Raw genomic sequence first — 13,381 nt, 5'->3', positions numbered from 1 at the left:
TGCTGCGTGCTTTCTGTCCTGATAACATGTACTACATCTCTGCCTGTTCCAGTTGGTGGGGATTAGAAGTCCCAACTTTCGATGTCACCAAAGCATTTTTGTAGACGTAGATTTTGGCACTGTATTATCAGTCTTGGGAACCACAGTCATGAATTAATACGGAGCAATTTTAAGTAACTGGTGCTCGTAATGATTGAACCGCCAGCAGTGGGGAAAGAATGGGGGGTGGGGAGAAGGTAAGTGTTGCCCTCTGGAACTTCTTGTTCAAACAGGTTTCTGTGAAGACTTAAATGAACTCAGTTAGGAAACAACCATTTATGTATTGTGCAGTAACCTGTTTTGTTTTTCTTCCAAAGTTGATTCTCAGTCTACAGCAGGGGTAGTCAACCTGTGGTCCTCCAGATGTTCATGGACTACAATTCCCATGAATTGCAGTTGCTGGCAGGAGCTCATGGGAATTGTAGTCCATGAACATCTGGAGGACCACAGGTTGACTATCCCTGGTCTACAGAATTCAAACACTTGATGTTTTGGAAAAGTTCTGTAGGGTCTTTTTTCTCAAACCACAGGCACACGCAGCAGCCATAGCGTCATGACTACACTTTGCTCACGTGTCTGTGGCCAGTTGTCCCCTGAATGCACACCATTAAATGTGACCAAAAATTAACATTCCTGTTTCTTACACAAAGGTGCGGAAGTTGGAGAAAATAAATCTGTAAATCACCCTGGAAGTTCTATGTGCTCATAAAGAAGTCCTGCTGCCTTTTTAAAAATCAACCTTCTGTTTCAGGGTTTATTCTGACACAAGCCTTCCTACACATTCACCTTAGTTTCACATAAATATTAGCATATATCTGTTAAGGACACACAGTTGAGAAGTGATTCAGCTTTAGTGAGCTGAATTAAGCTCGTCCGTTTATCTTATACATAAAATGCGAGTCATACATTTGACAACATACTGAAGGTTCCAAAGACTCCTATTGGAAAAAGTAAATTATTATGTTGTGATACTGTTTGCTAATTTGTTACTAATTTACTTTTTCCTTCTGTACTCTATTCCCTATTCTGTTGTCTAAGGAAGTGTGAATGCACATGAAAACCCATGCCTTGAATAAATCTTTGTTGGTTTTAAAGGTGCCACTGGACTCACATTTTGAGAGAGCCAGTTTGGTGTGGTGGTTAGGAGTGCGGACTTCTAATCTGGCGAGCCGGGTTTGATTCTGCACTCCCCCACATGCAGCCAGCTGGGTGACCTTGGGCTCGCCAGGGCACTGATAAAACTGTTCTGACCGGGCAGTGATGTCAGGGCTCTCTTAGCCTCACCCACCTCACAGGGTGTCTGTTGTGAGGAAAGGAAAGGGGAGGTGACTGTAAGTCGCTTTGCGACTCCTCTGGGTACAGAAGAGTGGTATATAAGAACCAACTCTTCTTCTTCTTCTTCTTCTTCTTCTTCTTCTTCTTCTTCTTCTTCTTCTTCTTCTTCTTCTTCTTCTTCCCAACACAGCTATCCACTTGAATCTAAGGTGACAAATGTTCTCATTTAGCAGCAGACCACTTCCCAAAATTAAAGTCTTGCATAAGCACACAGGGAGCAGAGGTAGCAAACACCATATGGATTTAACCTGATTTGTTCTTTAACACCTCAGGAAAAACAGCCGTTCAGTTAAGCATGGCTTTCCCTTCCTGCTCCCCTTAGCCTAAAAATATGCAGTCCCTTAACAGAAGCAACAGTGAAGATATACAACCCATATGGCAGAAATTTAGGGCACTTGGGTATTGTGGAGCTTAAGAATCTGATTTTTCTCAGGGCTCTTTCCCCTGGTCTGGACTTGTGCTACACTGCTCAGCTACACTGAAATGTCCTTGTTCCCTCAGCGTCTTTCTCCAGCCAAGCTTCGCTTCTTTAGTCTAGCAGGTGAGCTGAAGTAACTGCTTTTGAGGACGTTGTGTCATCTTGTTCTGCACATCTTGTTGATTACTTGGATGAATTCGACTTCCCCAAAGTCACAAAAGTGAGGACATTGTCATGTACCTGGCAGATTGCAAGATGCGCAAAGTTCATTTGGCTGGATCAACATGTAACCCCAAGGTTACATCAGAGCCCCAGAGGGGTTACGCTAGTTGGGGTGGGGGGGTGGATTTACCCAGATTTTATCCCTTATTTGGGAAAGTTAACTTGCCTCATCCCAAAATGGCCAATGATGGGTCTGGAGAGGTTGGAGAGGGGCTCTGGCCTTGATTTTTTGTTCCTGTGGTGTGTGGAGCAGGCATCTGGGCCACTTTGGGGCTTGGAGGTGAATAGAAACAGAGGCCTAGCTCATGCCTACTGCCATGGCCTGGAGATGAGTTAAAGGAATAAAGTGATGTCACTTCCAGGAGGCGTGGCAGAGAGGCATATCCTGCTGAGATTACTTCTAGGGATACGTGAAGCCAGAAGACTACTTCAGGGGGTTACTCAGCGGTAAAAAGGTCGAAAAAGGCTGTGTTACAATAGAAGTGTACAATAGAACCACCTCTGTTAGTCTCTTGCCTTGAAAACCCTATTGAATCACCATAAGATTTGATGGCACTCCACACACATACATACTATCACAGTAATCAGAATCATGATATCCCTGTTTTAAGCCTCTGACTATCCAAAGCTTGAGATAACAACAGGCATTGGCTATCATGGCCACATCCTGCTTCTGACCCTTCCTGAAGCATATGGCTGACCCCCATTCCTCACTGGACAGACTTCTTAGTTGAACAGAGCAGTAGACTGGCCATTGTTCCTCCAGCCCCTTTCCCTCCACAAGTTCCTTCGACTAACCATCTGCTCTTTTTGCAGTGGACAAAATCTTGGTTCATCTTCTAGCTCAGGGGTAGTCAAACTGCGGCCCTCCAGATGTCCATGAACTACAATTCCCAGAAGGCTTCTGGGAATTGTAGTCCATGGACATCTGGAGGGCCGCAGTTTGACTACCCCTGTTCTAGCTCATCATCAGCTATTGTGACTGGCAGCAGCTCTCCAAGGTTTCCACCCCCCCTCCCAGAGTTCTGTGTTTTACTGGAGGTGCCAGGGATTGAACCTGGGACTGTCTGCATACAAACTGTATGCTATCCCAGTGAGTTACATTCTCTCTGTTTTCTTGAAGGTGGTTAAATGCATCAGGTCTTCAGAGAAATCGGCGACCATCGATTTGTTAAAAATCCCCTTTGAGTTTAGTTATTTCTGTATCATTTCATGATCACAGTTTGTCATCTCTGATTGTCTGGAGGTAATTTCTTCTATCAATGGCGATTCTGTTTTTCTCCATAGCAAATGATGAGCTCGGATAGTGCAAATGCGCTCCGGAATGAACTTGTGACTCAACGACCTTCAAATATACCATACATTTGCAATGCAAATGAACTTCTGATTGTCAATATCATGTGCTTTGAATGCTGAACCTCGCTGGCGAATGCATACCATCATTTCATAAACAAGAGAAAGAACATTGCTGATTAATAGGTAACAGTTTTTTATTTACATGCATTAAACCTAGAATTTAAATAAAGGAGAGGGGGTGTTTAAACCTGATTTAATCTATTCCTTTTGCACGACTTCCTGAAATTAATTCAACCATTCTCTCTTGTCCCAGAGGGACGGACCAGAACCAATGGGATGAAATTAATAAAAAAGAAATTCCGTCTAAACCTCCGGAAGAAGTTCCTGACAGTTAGAGCAGTTTCTCAGTGGAAAGGGCTTCCTCGGGAGGTGGTGGGTTCTCCATCTTTGGAGATTTTTAAACAGAGGCTGGATAGGCATCTGACAGAGAGGCTGATTCTGGGAAGGTTCAAGGGGGTGGCAGGTGACAGTGGATGAGCAATAAGGTGGTGAGTGTCTTGCATTGTGCAGGGGGTTGGACTAGAATCAGGGGTAGTCAACCTGTGGTCCTCCAGATGTCCATGGACTACAATTCCCATGAGCCCCTGCCAGCGTTTGCTGGCAGGGGCTCATGAGAATTGTAGTCCATGGACATCTGGAGAACCACAGGTTGACTACCCCTGGACTAGATGACCCAGAAGGTACCACCTGGAAAATCTCCCAACATTTGCCGAAGCAGCGCGGACATCCCAGTCTGGATGCCAAAGACCTAGAGGCTCTAATCCTATGAACACTTTCCTTGGAGGAAGTCTCGTTGAATACAACATGAGCAGAACAGTTTGGAACACCTCCCACTCACACACATCAAACAAATGATCGTCCTGTCTTAATATTGCTACAGCTGTTGAGTTATAAAAAGGCAGATCATAACAATAGTCTTTTTTTCCCCTGGTAGTTGAACTTCGAATGTTTCCAAGTACAGGATATTCTCCCTACACTCTCCTTCCCCTTGGAAAATCATATTTGAGCAGTGAACAGGAAAGTTTCCCAGATGATAGCAAAGAATCCAGAAGCAATGCTGATGGGCGTACCAACAGGCCTGGTGATCTATGCCATGAACTTTTAATAGGCGCTTCATGCGGGGAAGTGGACAGGTGAAGCTTTTGATGGCATGGTAGCATGCCATGGTAACATCATCAGGTAAATGAAATCCCATTATGGCTCTGTTAAAGGGGCAGTACACTTTTACCACCAGGCCACTGGCAACCCTAAATACTGTCTACTTTGAAAACTGGGAGAAGGGACACTCATTTTGACCATAAATCTTATAAATCACTGCCTTCCAGAAAACCAGAAGCCTAAAATTCCTCTGTTTCTCCCCTCCCCCATTCCCAGTTCTTTCCTCCAAATGATACATTCTCCTAACAAAGTCCCAAGTAGCCAGTGGTTCTGATGAGTACTGGTGGTTATATCTGGATTTTATCTAATTTTCGATAAAGTCTTCCTCACTATGTCTATACTGACAGGCACATTGTCCACCCATCCAGATTTTGTTGTGATCCTGCAGGGCCAATTTATCCATGATTAGACACAACAGGCACCGTGCCTTGGGCCGACAATACTTTGAGGGGCCCACAGAAATGTTTAAATTTCTTTTAAATTCAGAATGGGGAAAAAATGAGCTTGTAGCATTGAAGAAAATGTTGCGATTCCCCCCACCCTTCTCACATCAGTAAAAAATGAAATTTTAGGACCTAACTGCTAAATTTTGCCTAAAACAGGAAAAATATGAAGTATTTCAAGTGATATGAAAAATATTTAAAATATTGATATTATTATGGTGGAAAGGGCCCATGAAGGCAAAATCAGTTCTGCCAGGTCTATGGTGGAGGCCAGGAAAATAACATCTAGGAGGGGTAGTCAACCCGTGGTCCTCCAGATGTCCATGGACTACAATTCCCATGAGCCCCTGCCAGCATTTGCTGGCAGGGGCTCATGGGAATTGTAGTCCATGGACATCTGGAGGACCACAGGTTGACTACCCCTGATCTAAAGTACTGCCCTCTCTACCTGAGAATCCATGTAATCCACTAAACCCTCTCAACTTCGGGTGGCCTCCCTCTGTAAGGGTATATATTGATAAAGAGGTGGTGGCTTTTACATGGCTTTAATACTTAATTTGTTTTGTATGCCGATAAAGGTTTTCTGAGTCTGACTTAATTTGTTTAATTAATCATTTATTATAAATGTACCATTATCGGATTGTTCAAGGCCCGTGAGCCGCCCTAAGCTGGGCCCGCAAACGTTATAATGGGGGGCCTGCGATCATGATTCATGACCCGGTAAACTTACCATAGAAGAGATTTCGCAGTCTTGAATGCAAACCCTGCTTGCGCCTGATGAACATGGCCGCTGAGATACGTTGACATTCCAAACTACCATTTCGTCACATCACAAAGATTGTGGTTTTACGAATCCACCCATCACGGCGCGTTACGAAATTTCGGTAGGCCGTCTCCGAGAGCCCCCTCTTCCTAAACGGCAATTTCCATCTCACAGGAGGAAAAATCCAGAAGGCAATTTCGCCGTGCTTATATTTGCCAAGTTGATTTCATTTTCAGACGGGTGGCTCTCTGACTCATTCCTTCCGCTATGCATTCACAACTTCCACAAATGTGATTTGGTGACCCAAGAAGAAAAATTTCATTTGTTGTGCATTCTTTTTTCATGCTTGGGGTGGGGCAGGTATAAATGCTAATAAAGTGGGCGAGTCTATTAGGAGGTTTTTCACCAGGCGGATTTTAAATTAATAGGCTGTAAAAGGTGGCTGAGCAATGCCTTCCTCGTGCCTGTTTATTATGACGAATGATTGCTGGTGACGGCCTGTTAGCAGAAACCGTCCACAGCGAGCCCAAAGGAGAACAGGATCCTAGACCATATTTCTCTTCATTATTCTCTGCCTCACTCAAGGGATCTGTCTCTTTCAGCCAGTTAGGGAGACCTCTGATTAATTGCTGGCTCCTACAGTCTCGAAGGTATAATGCTCCTTTTCCGTTTGTTCATTTCACTTCTCTGTCCCAGTAATTTCAGATGCACCCTAGAATTTATTTTTTTTCTCACCAAGCACCATCTGATCCAATTAAAACTGCAACACATGATCTAAGGTGGCCAACTCCAGCTTGGGAAATCCCTGAAGATAACTAGGGGAAGATGCCTGGGAAGGACAGAACCTGGAGAGGGAGCTCTGCGGGCATTTGGGGTCTGCAGGGTTTCCGAAATGTGTAGAGAACCAGGGGGGTGAAGTGGTTAAGAGCTGCGGCCTCTAATACGGAAAGCTAGGTTTGATTCCCCACTCCTCCACATGCAGCCAACTGGGTGACCTTGGGCCAGTCACAGTTCTGCTAGAGCTATTCATGCAAAGCAGTTCTCTTAGAACTCTCTCGGCCCCATCTGCCTCACAGGGTGTCTGTGAGCTGCTTTGGGATCCCTTCGGGTAGTGAAACGGGGGGTATAAAAAACAGCTCTTCTCTTCTAGCCTGGAGATTAGTTGAAATTCCAGGTGATCTCTAGACATAGGTTGCCAACCTCCAGCTGGCTCCTGCCATAAGAATTGATCTACCTAGGGTTGCCAGCTCTGGGTTGGGAAATACCTGGAGACCTTGGGGGTGGAGCCGTGAGTGGGCGGGATTTTGGATGGGGAGGGAACCTCAATGGAGTATAATGTGATGGAACTCACCTTTCAAAGCAGCCCTTTCCTCCAGGGGAATTGAGATGAGCTATAATCCCAGGGGATCCCCAGGTCGCACCTAGGGACTGACATCCCTACCAACAACCAAGTTCAGTTCCCCTGGAGAAAATGGTTGCCTTGGTGGATGACTTAATCCCCTGCTGAGGTCCCTCCGCTCCCCAAATTCTGCCCTGCCCAGGCTGCACACCAAGTATTTCCCAGCCCAGAGCTGGCAACTTATCTAGCTCCCATCACAATTCCATACAAGCCCCAGCATGTCGCCTTATTCCCACTCCACCCCAAAACATGCGTGGAATGAGCAGGTGTGAAAAGCAAGTTATTAGAAGGTAAATAGTGCAGTGGCAGAATAGACCTAAGGGAAGGGTTGCCAGCCTACAGTTGGGGCCTGGAGACCTCCCAGAATTTCCGCTCATCTCCAGAACACAGAGATCAGTTCCCCTGGAGGAAGTGGTAGCTTTGGAGGGTGGACTCCATGGCATTGAGTCCTTTTGGGGTCCCTGCCCTCTCCAAACTCCACTCTCCCAATTCTCCACCTCCCCAAATGTCCAGATATTTCCCAACCCAGAGCTGCCATTCTTTCCCATTTGCACCCGCTAAATATGACAATCCGCCTGAGAATAAATAACAGAGAACATCTTTTTAAAAAAGAATGATGAAACACTGTGTGGGCCGAAGAGGAGGACTGTGCGTTGTTTCCCTTCCCAGCCAAATCACATGGGGTGGGGGGGGGCAGAAAACACCTCATAACCCCATCAGGAAAATAAGACTCATGTCTGACAGCAGCAGAGTCGATCTGAGGGGCTGGGGACGACTGTAAAATGAACTGGCGTTCCTAAAACATATGTCCAATTATAGACTATGGGGGAAAATATTGGAAGTACAGATTGTGCTTGTCTCGATCCCTCGCTTGTGGTTATAAAACACTTTTCAAGATTTGCAGTTCACAGTATGGTTTGTCAGACTTCATTGCAGCGATGATTACGTGGCTCTGCCTGTATTACGGGCTATAACAGAGCCTAAGACGCCCGCATGGGACCAGTCCTTGTAACCATATAATAAAACAGGGTGTACTCTCATCAATACTGTTGCTGATCTTAATAGTGAGGGATGTAGACAGGAAGACATAAAAAGTTACCCTCTGCATGATCGTGTTGCAAATCCAGTGATATGATCATCTGTTTATATAGGACGAGCTAACCAAATTCCTTTTCTGGTGCTTGCCAAGTGTTTTAAGAAATGGTCAGGGACAGATACAGCTCCCCCCCCCCAGCAAAGATTCTAGCTGAGCAGATTTTTAAAGATGTTGCCCTGGCAGCAGCTACCATCACAGCAAAAGGATATTCACTGTGTGGCTTAAGCCAGGGGTAGTCAACCTGTGGTCCTCCAGATGTCCATGGACTACAATTCCCATGAGCCCCTGCCAGCATTTGCTTAAGAGAAACTGCTGCAGCCATTTTACAGCTGGCTCCATTGTGGCGGCCATTTTGTTGTCGGCCTACCACAGGGTGTCAGAATCCCAAAGGTTCCCGCAGGCTCAAAAAGGTTGTGGAGCCCTGGTGTATAGAAAGAGAGAGACCAGCATTTCCCCCTCTTTGACAGTCTTAGATAGGAGCAGAGTATTTATTTACCGCCGATGAGGTTCATGCTGCCAAAGTCCTCACGAGGACACCATGGAGGACACACGTAAGACGAGTATTGCAGCAACTACATTGGCTCCCAATTTGTACCAGATTTGGATCAAGATTTTAATGCTAACTTTTAAGGACATACGTAGTCTAGGACATGTGTATCTAAGGGACCACCTAAATGAATATGTCCCCAGAGAACACTCTGGTTGGGCTCAGCCAACTGATCAGCAGCCCCCAGCCCCCAGAAGGTGTAACTAGCCCCTGCCTGGTGGAGTGAGCTCCCAGTGAACATCAGGGCCTTGACGGAACTGACACTGTTCCGCAGGGCCTACAAGAGGGAGCTCTTCCGCCAAGCCTATGGTTGACGCCAGTATGCCCGGAAGAAGAAAAATGTCATACAGGTCTCCCCTCTTTTCCACTGCTCCAGAGAGAGGAACGCTCTATCTTGATTTACCTTGGCCAAGCTGCTCGTCCTGCCGCGACCCCTGTGAAAGAGTCGTTCACCCCCAAAGGGGTCCTGACCCCGAGGTTGAGAACCACTGATCTAGTACATTTTAATCTTGCCTTGCTTCCACAGGGGGCAGAGTAGCATTCATCGTTCACCCTTCGTCATTTTGGGCTGTGACATATCCCGTCTGATCCTTTATGTCCTTCCTAATCTTGTGATCTCAGTTTTATGTCACACAATCCGCCTTGAGTCTCAGCAAGGAAGATAGGTTACAAATCAGGTAAATTAAATCGATGTGATTCTGTGATGTGCATGAGCTGTATTTTTTTTTAACTATTCCTATATTCCACATGTTCTTCTTGTACATGTGTAATAAAACCGCAAATAGGGCAAAATCAGATGAACTCCCAGAATTTAGTTACATATTGATTTTGAGATTCAAAATTAAGTCCTTTGAACTTTGAGAATCCTTGTAAATTCTTCCTGTGAATCAAGGTTGCCCCCTGGTGGAAGAATAGAAGAACTACTTCCCCCTGTTATGATGATCAGTTCTTAGTCTGACGAAGAGTGCTTGCACTCGAAAGCTCACGCCTTGAATAAATCTTTGTTGGTCTTCAAGGTGCTACCGGACTCTGGTTTTATTGTGCTACTTGAGACCAACACGGCTACCCAATTGAATCAATACTTCCCCCTGATAATTCCAGATGGGTGGTCTGTTGCAGTGACAAATGATTTGGAAATTTCTGTCCATGGGCTACAATTACCACGAGCCCGTCAGCACCATGCTGGCAGGGGCTCATGGTAACTATAGTCTATGGATATCTGGAGAGCCAATTTGGCCACCCCTGGCCTAGATAATGAAACACATACACTTTTCTAGTCTTTACGATGCCGCTGGTCTCCTGTGGTTTTGACATGAATTTCATACATGTTTATATCCTTTATCATGCCATTTATTATATTTTATCACTGGCAAGCCAGTGTGCTGTAATGGTAAGGTGTGCCAGACTAGTATCTGGGAAGCCCAGATTCGAATCCCCCCCGCATGCCCTGCAAGCTCAGTGGGTTACCTTCGGTTGGACACATTCTCTTAGCCTAACCTACCTCGCAGGGATATTATGTGGGAAAATATGGAGGCAAGAATGATGCGAACTGACTTGGGGAGAAAGGTGGGATATAAATAAATTAAATATATATATTCAAAAGAGATAAACTGAGGTGGTTTGCCATTGCCTGTCCCTGCACAGCAACCTTGAACTTCTTTGGAGGTCTCCCATCCAAATGCTGGCCAGGACTAACCCTGCGTAGCTTCTGAGATCACCTGAGACAGGACTGATCCGGGCCATCTGGATCAGGGTGTACTTCACCATACTTCTTACACAGAAGGTCTATCTTATGACAGGAGTCCTCAGTCTTAGCCAACCTGTGGTCACTTCAGGAATACTGACCCAGGGTGGTAGGGCATCCGTTTTGGTGACTAGGAAGAAACACATCTTTCCACCGACTGGGTCAGTTGTAATACTCTTCCTCCAGGCAGAAACCAAATAGCATGTTCACAAATATTTCTCAAAATTCCACGTGGATTTTTCATGCCAACCAAGTCTGAATTCAGCCCTTGCAGTATCTGAAGTAACCGTTAAGCATGAGTCAGCAACTTTGCCCCAACAGCGGAAGGTATGTAGATCACTATAATTACTATTGTTGAACGAACACACTCAGGCATCACTTAAGGCTACAGCCACAGTGAGGTTCCAATTAGATCTTCATCCTGCCTGAAACACAGATTTGCCCTGCTTAAATGTTTAGGAGAAACAGGCTTTTAAATTTGTGGCATTACTGCTTCTATCTGGGGTTTTTTGGGGATTTGTGGTTAAACTGGTTTTGCTGGTGCTTTGATCCTCACCCCATTGGCTAGCCTAGCTCTGCCCACTCAGGATTCCATAGGTAGATTATCTAAGATCACCTTTATCTTTAACCCAGTGATCCAGGGACAGACCTTATTGGAGTCTGATGCTATGGAGTACACCCTGCACCCTCTCACGTGTGTTGCATAGTGCTGGGTTGTGAAATACCTGGAGACTTTGGGAGTTGGAGGAATCATATAATCATAGAATACTAGAGTAGGAAGGGACCTCCTGGGTCTTCTAGTCTAACCCCCTGCACTATGCAGGTCACCCACAACCTTATCGCTGACACTGTAACCTGTACCCCCCTTAAGCCTTCACAGAATCAGCCTCTCCGTCAGATCTAGCCTCAGTTTAAAAATCTCCAAAGATGGAGAACCCACCACCTCCCGAGGAAGCCTGTTCCACTGAGAAACCGCTCTAACCGTCACGAACTTCTTCCGGATGTTTAGATGGAATTTCTTTTGAATTAATTTCATCCCATTTATTCTGGTCTGTCCCTCTGGGGCAAGAGAGAACAATTCTGCTCCATCCTCCATATGGCACCCTTTTAAATACTTGAAGATCTCCAGTGCCTTTGAATCACAGGGGGATCTGATTCCTAAGCAGGTCTACTCAGAATCCTAGTCCATGGGAAATTTATCCCTAAAGACTGCAGAGTCACTGAAAAGGACCTCTGTGCTTCCTGCAGTCACCTGATATTTTTTTCCAAAAGTACAATGATAAGCCGTACCCTTTGCTTCTTGGAACCAGGTTAGCAGCAATCCGCCTTCGTAGGAGTTCAAAGATCAAAACAGCCTGGAAACAGTCCTGCCCCCAACTGCTGCGTTTTACTGATAGAAACCAAGGCTTCAAGGAATGGCAATACTGTTGTAGTTACCTTGCAAGGCCCACAGAGGGCATTTGTTTCTTAAAGCTACAAGTACTAGTTATATGGGGCAGGTTTTCTTAGGTTTCAAAGATTTCAGATTTTTTCTGCACAGCTGGGGCTTTTCTCAGTCTTGTAGACAAATGTCTTGTCTGTTCACAGCCACACTGAGAACTCAATATATTGATCTACAGAGCTGGTTGCAAATGGAATTCACTACACGCCATGGCAGAATAGCAGTCAGTTTAGAGTTTTAGGAAGTTTTAAAGGACATGTACACTGAGGATGGGTCATCAACGGATATTACTCAGATACATAATTAGAAGCATGGGCAGGCTACTTTTGATAGACATACAGGACTGCTAATTACCTTCCTGGTTTAAATGAGACCAGGAGAAATATGGCTGCTGTAAAGAGCCACTATTACAGGAAAAGCCATTTTTCTCCATGCTAGTTGGCCTCTGTAATGGCTAATCAAAGTCAGTGGTAACCTGAGGCATGGTTACTCACAAGCAAGGAAGTCTAACCAGTTCTGTGTGGTTTACCCCCTCCCCCCATCCTAAAAACACCTTTCTGGGAGTAAGCACCACTAAATAAAATGGGGCCAACTGCCTAGCCCCCACCTGTGTTGCATAGTGCTGGGTTCTGAAATACCTGGAGACTTTGGGGGTGGAGCATGGGATGGGTGGGATTTGGAGAGGGGAGGGACTTCAGTTCAGTAAAATGGAGGGTTGCCAGCTCTGGGCTGGGAAAGCCCTGGAGACTTTGGGGGTGGAGCCAGGAGTGGGCAGGATGTGGGGTACGGAGGGACCTCAGTGGAGTCTGATGCTATGGAGTCCACCCTACACCCGGTCACCTGTGTTACATAATGCTGGGTTGTGGAGCAGGGAGAGACTTCAGAGGGGTACACCACCACAGAATCCTCCCCCCAAATCAGCCATGTTCTCCAGGGGGCCTGGAGCCAAGTTTTAAGCCTAGGGGATCCCCTGGTCCCGCCTGGAAACTGACTTACCTAGCTGGGAATCATTGGGATTTGGGACGGGCAGGGGCTTCAGTGTGGCCTAGCCCAGTGATCCTCAACTTGGGGGTCGGGACCCCTTTGGGGGTCGAATGACCCTTTCACCGGGGTCGTGGCAGGGCAAGCAACTTGGCGGGGGAGGGCCTATCCACACAACAGCCTTGCGGGGTAGATCGAGATAGAGCATTCGTCTGTCTGGAGCAGGGGGAAGTCAAACTGCGGCCCTCCAGATGTCCATGGACTACAATTCCCATGAGCCCCTGCCAGCGTTAGCTGGCAGGGGCTCATGGGACTTGTAGTCCATGGACATCTGGAGGGCCGCAGTTTGACTACCCCTGCTTTAGAGGGAATATTGATGGCAACCCCTTAGGGCAGGGGCTGGCAGGGGCTCATGGGACTTGTAGTCCATGGACATCTG

This window comes from Paroedura picta, chromosome 9 (assembly GCF_049243985.1).
Source record: "Paroedura picta isolate Pp20150507F chromosome 9, Ppicta_v3.0, whole genome shotgun sequence".
Taxonomy (NCBI): Eukaryota; Metazoa; Chordata; class Lepidosauria; order Squamata; family Gekkonidae; genus Paroedura; species Paroedura picta.
The sequence above is the reverse complement of the archived record's forward strand: the minus strand, read 5'-3'. Positions refer to the sequence as shown.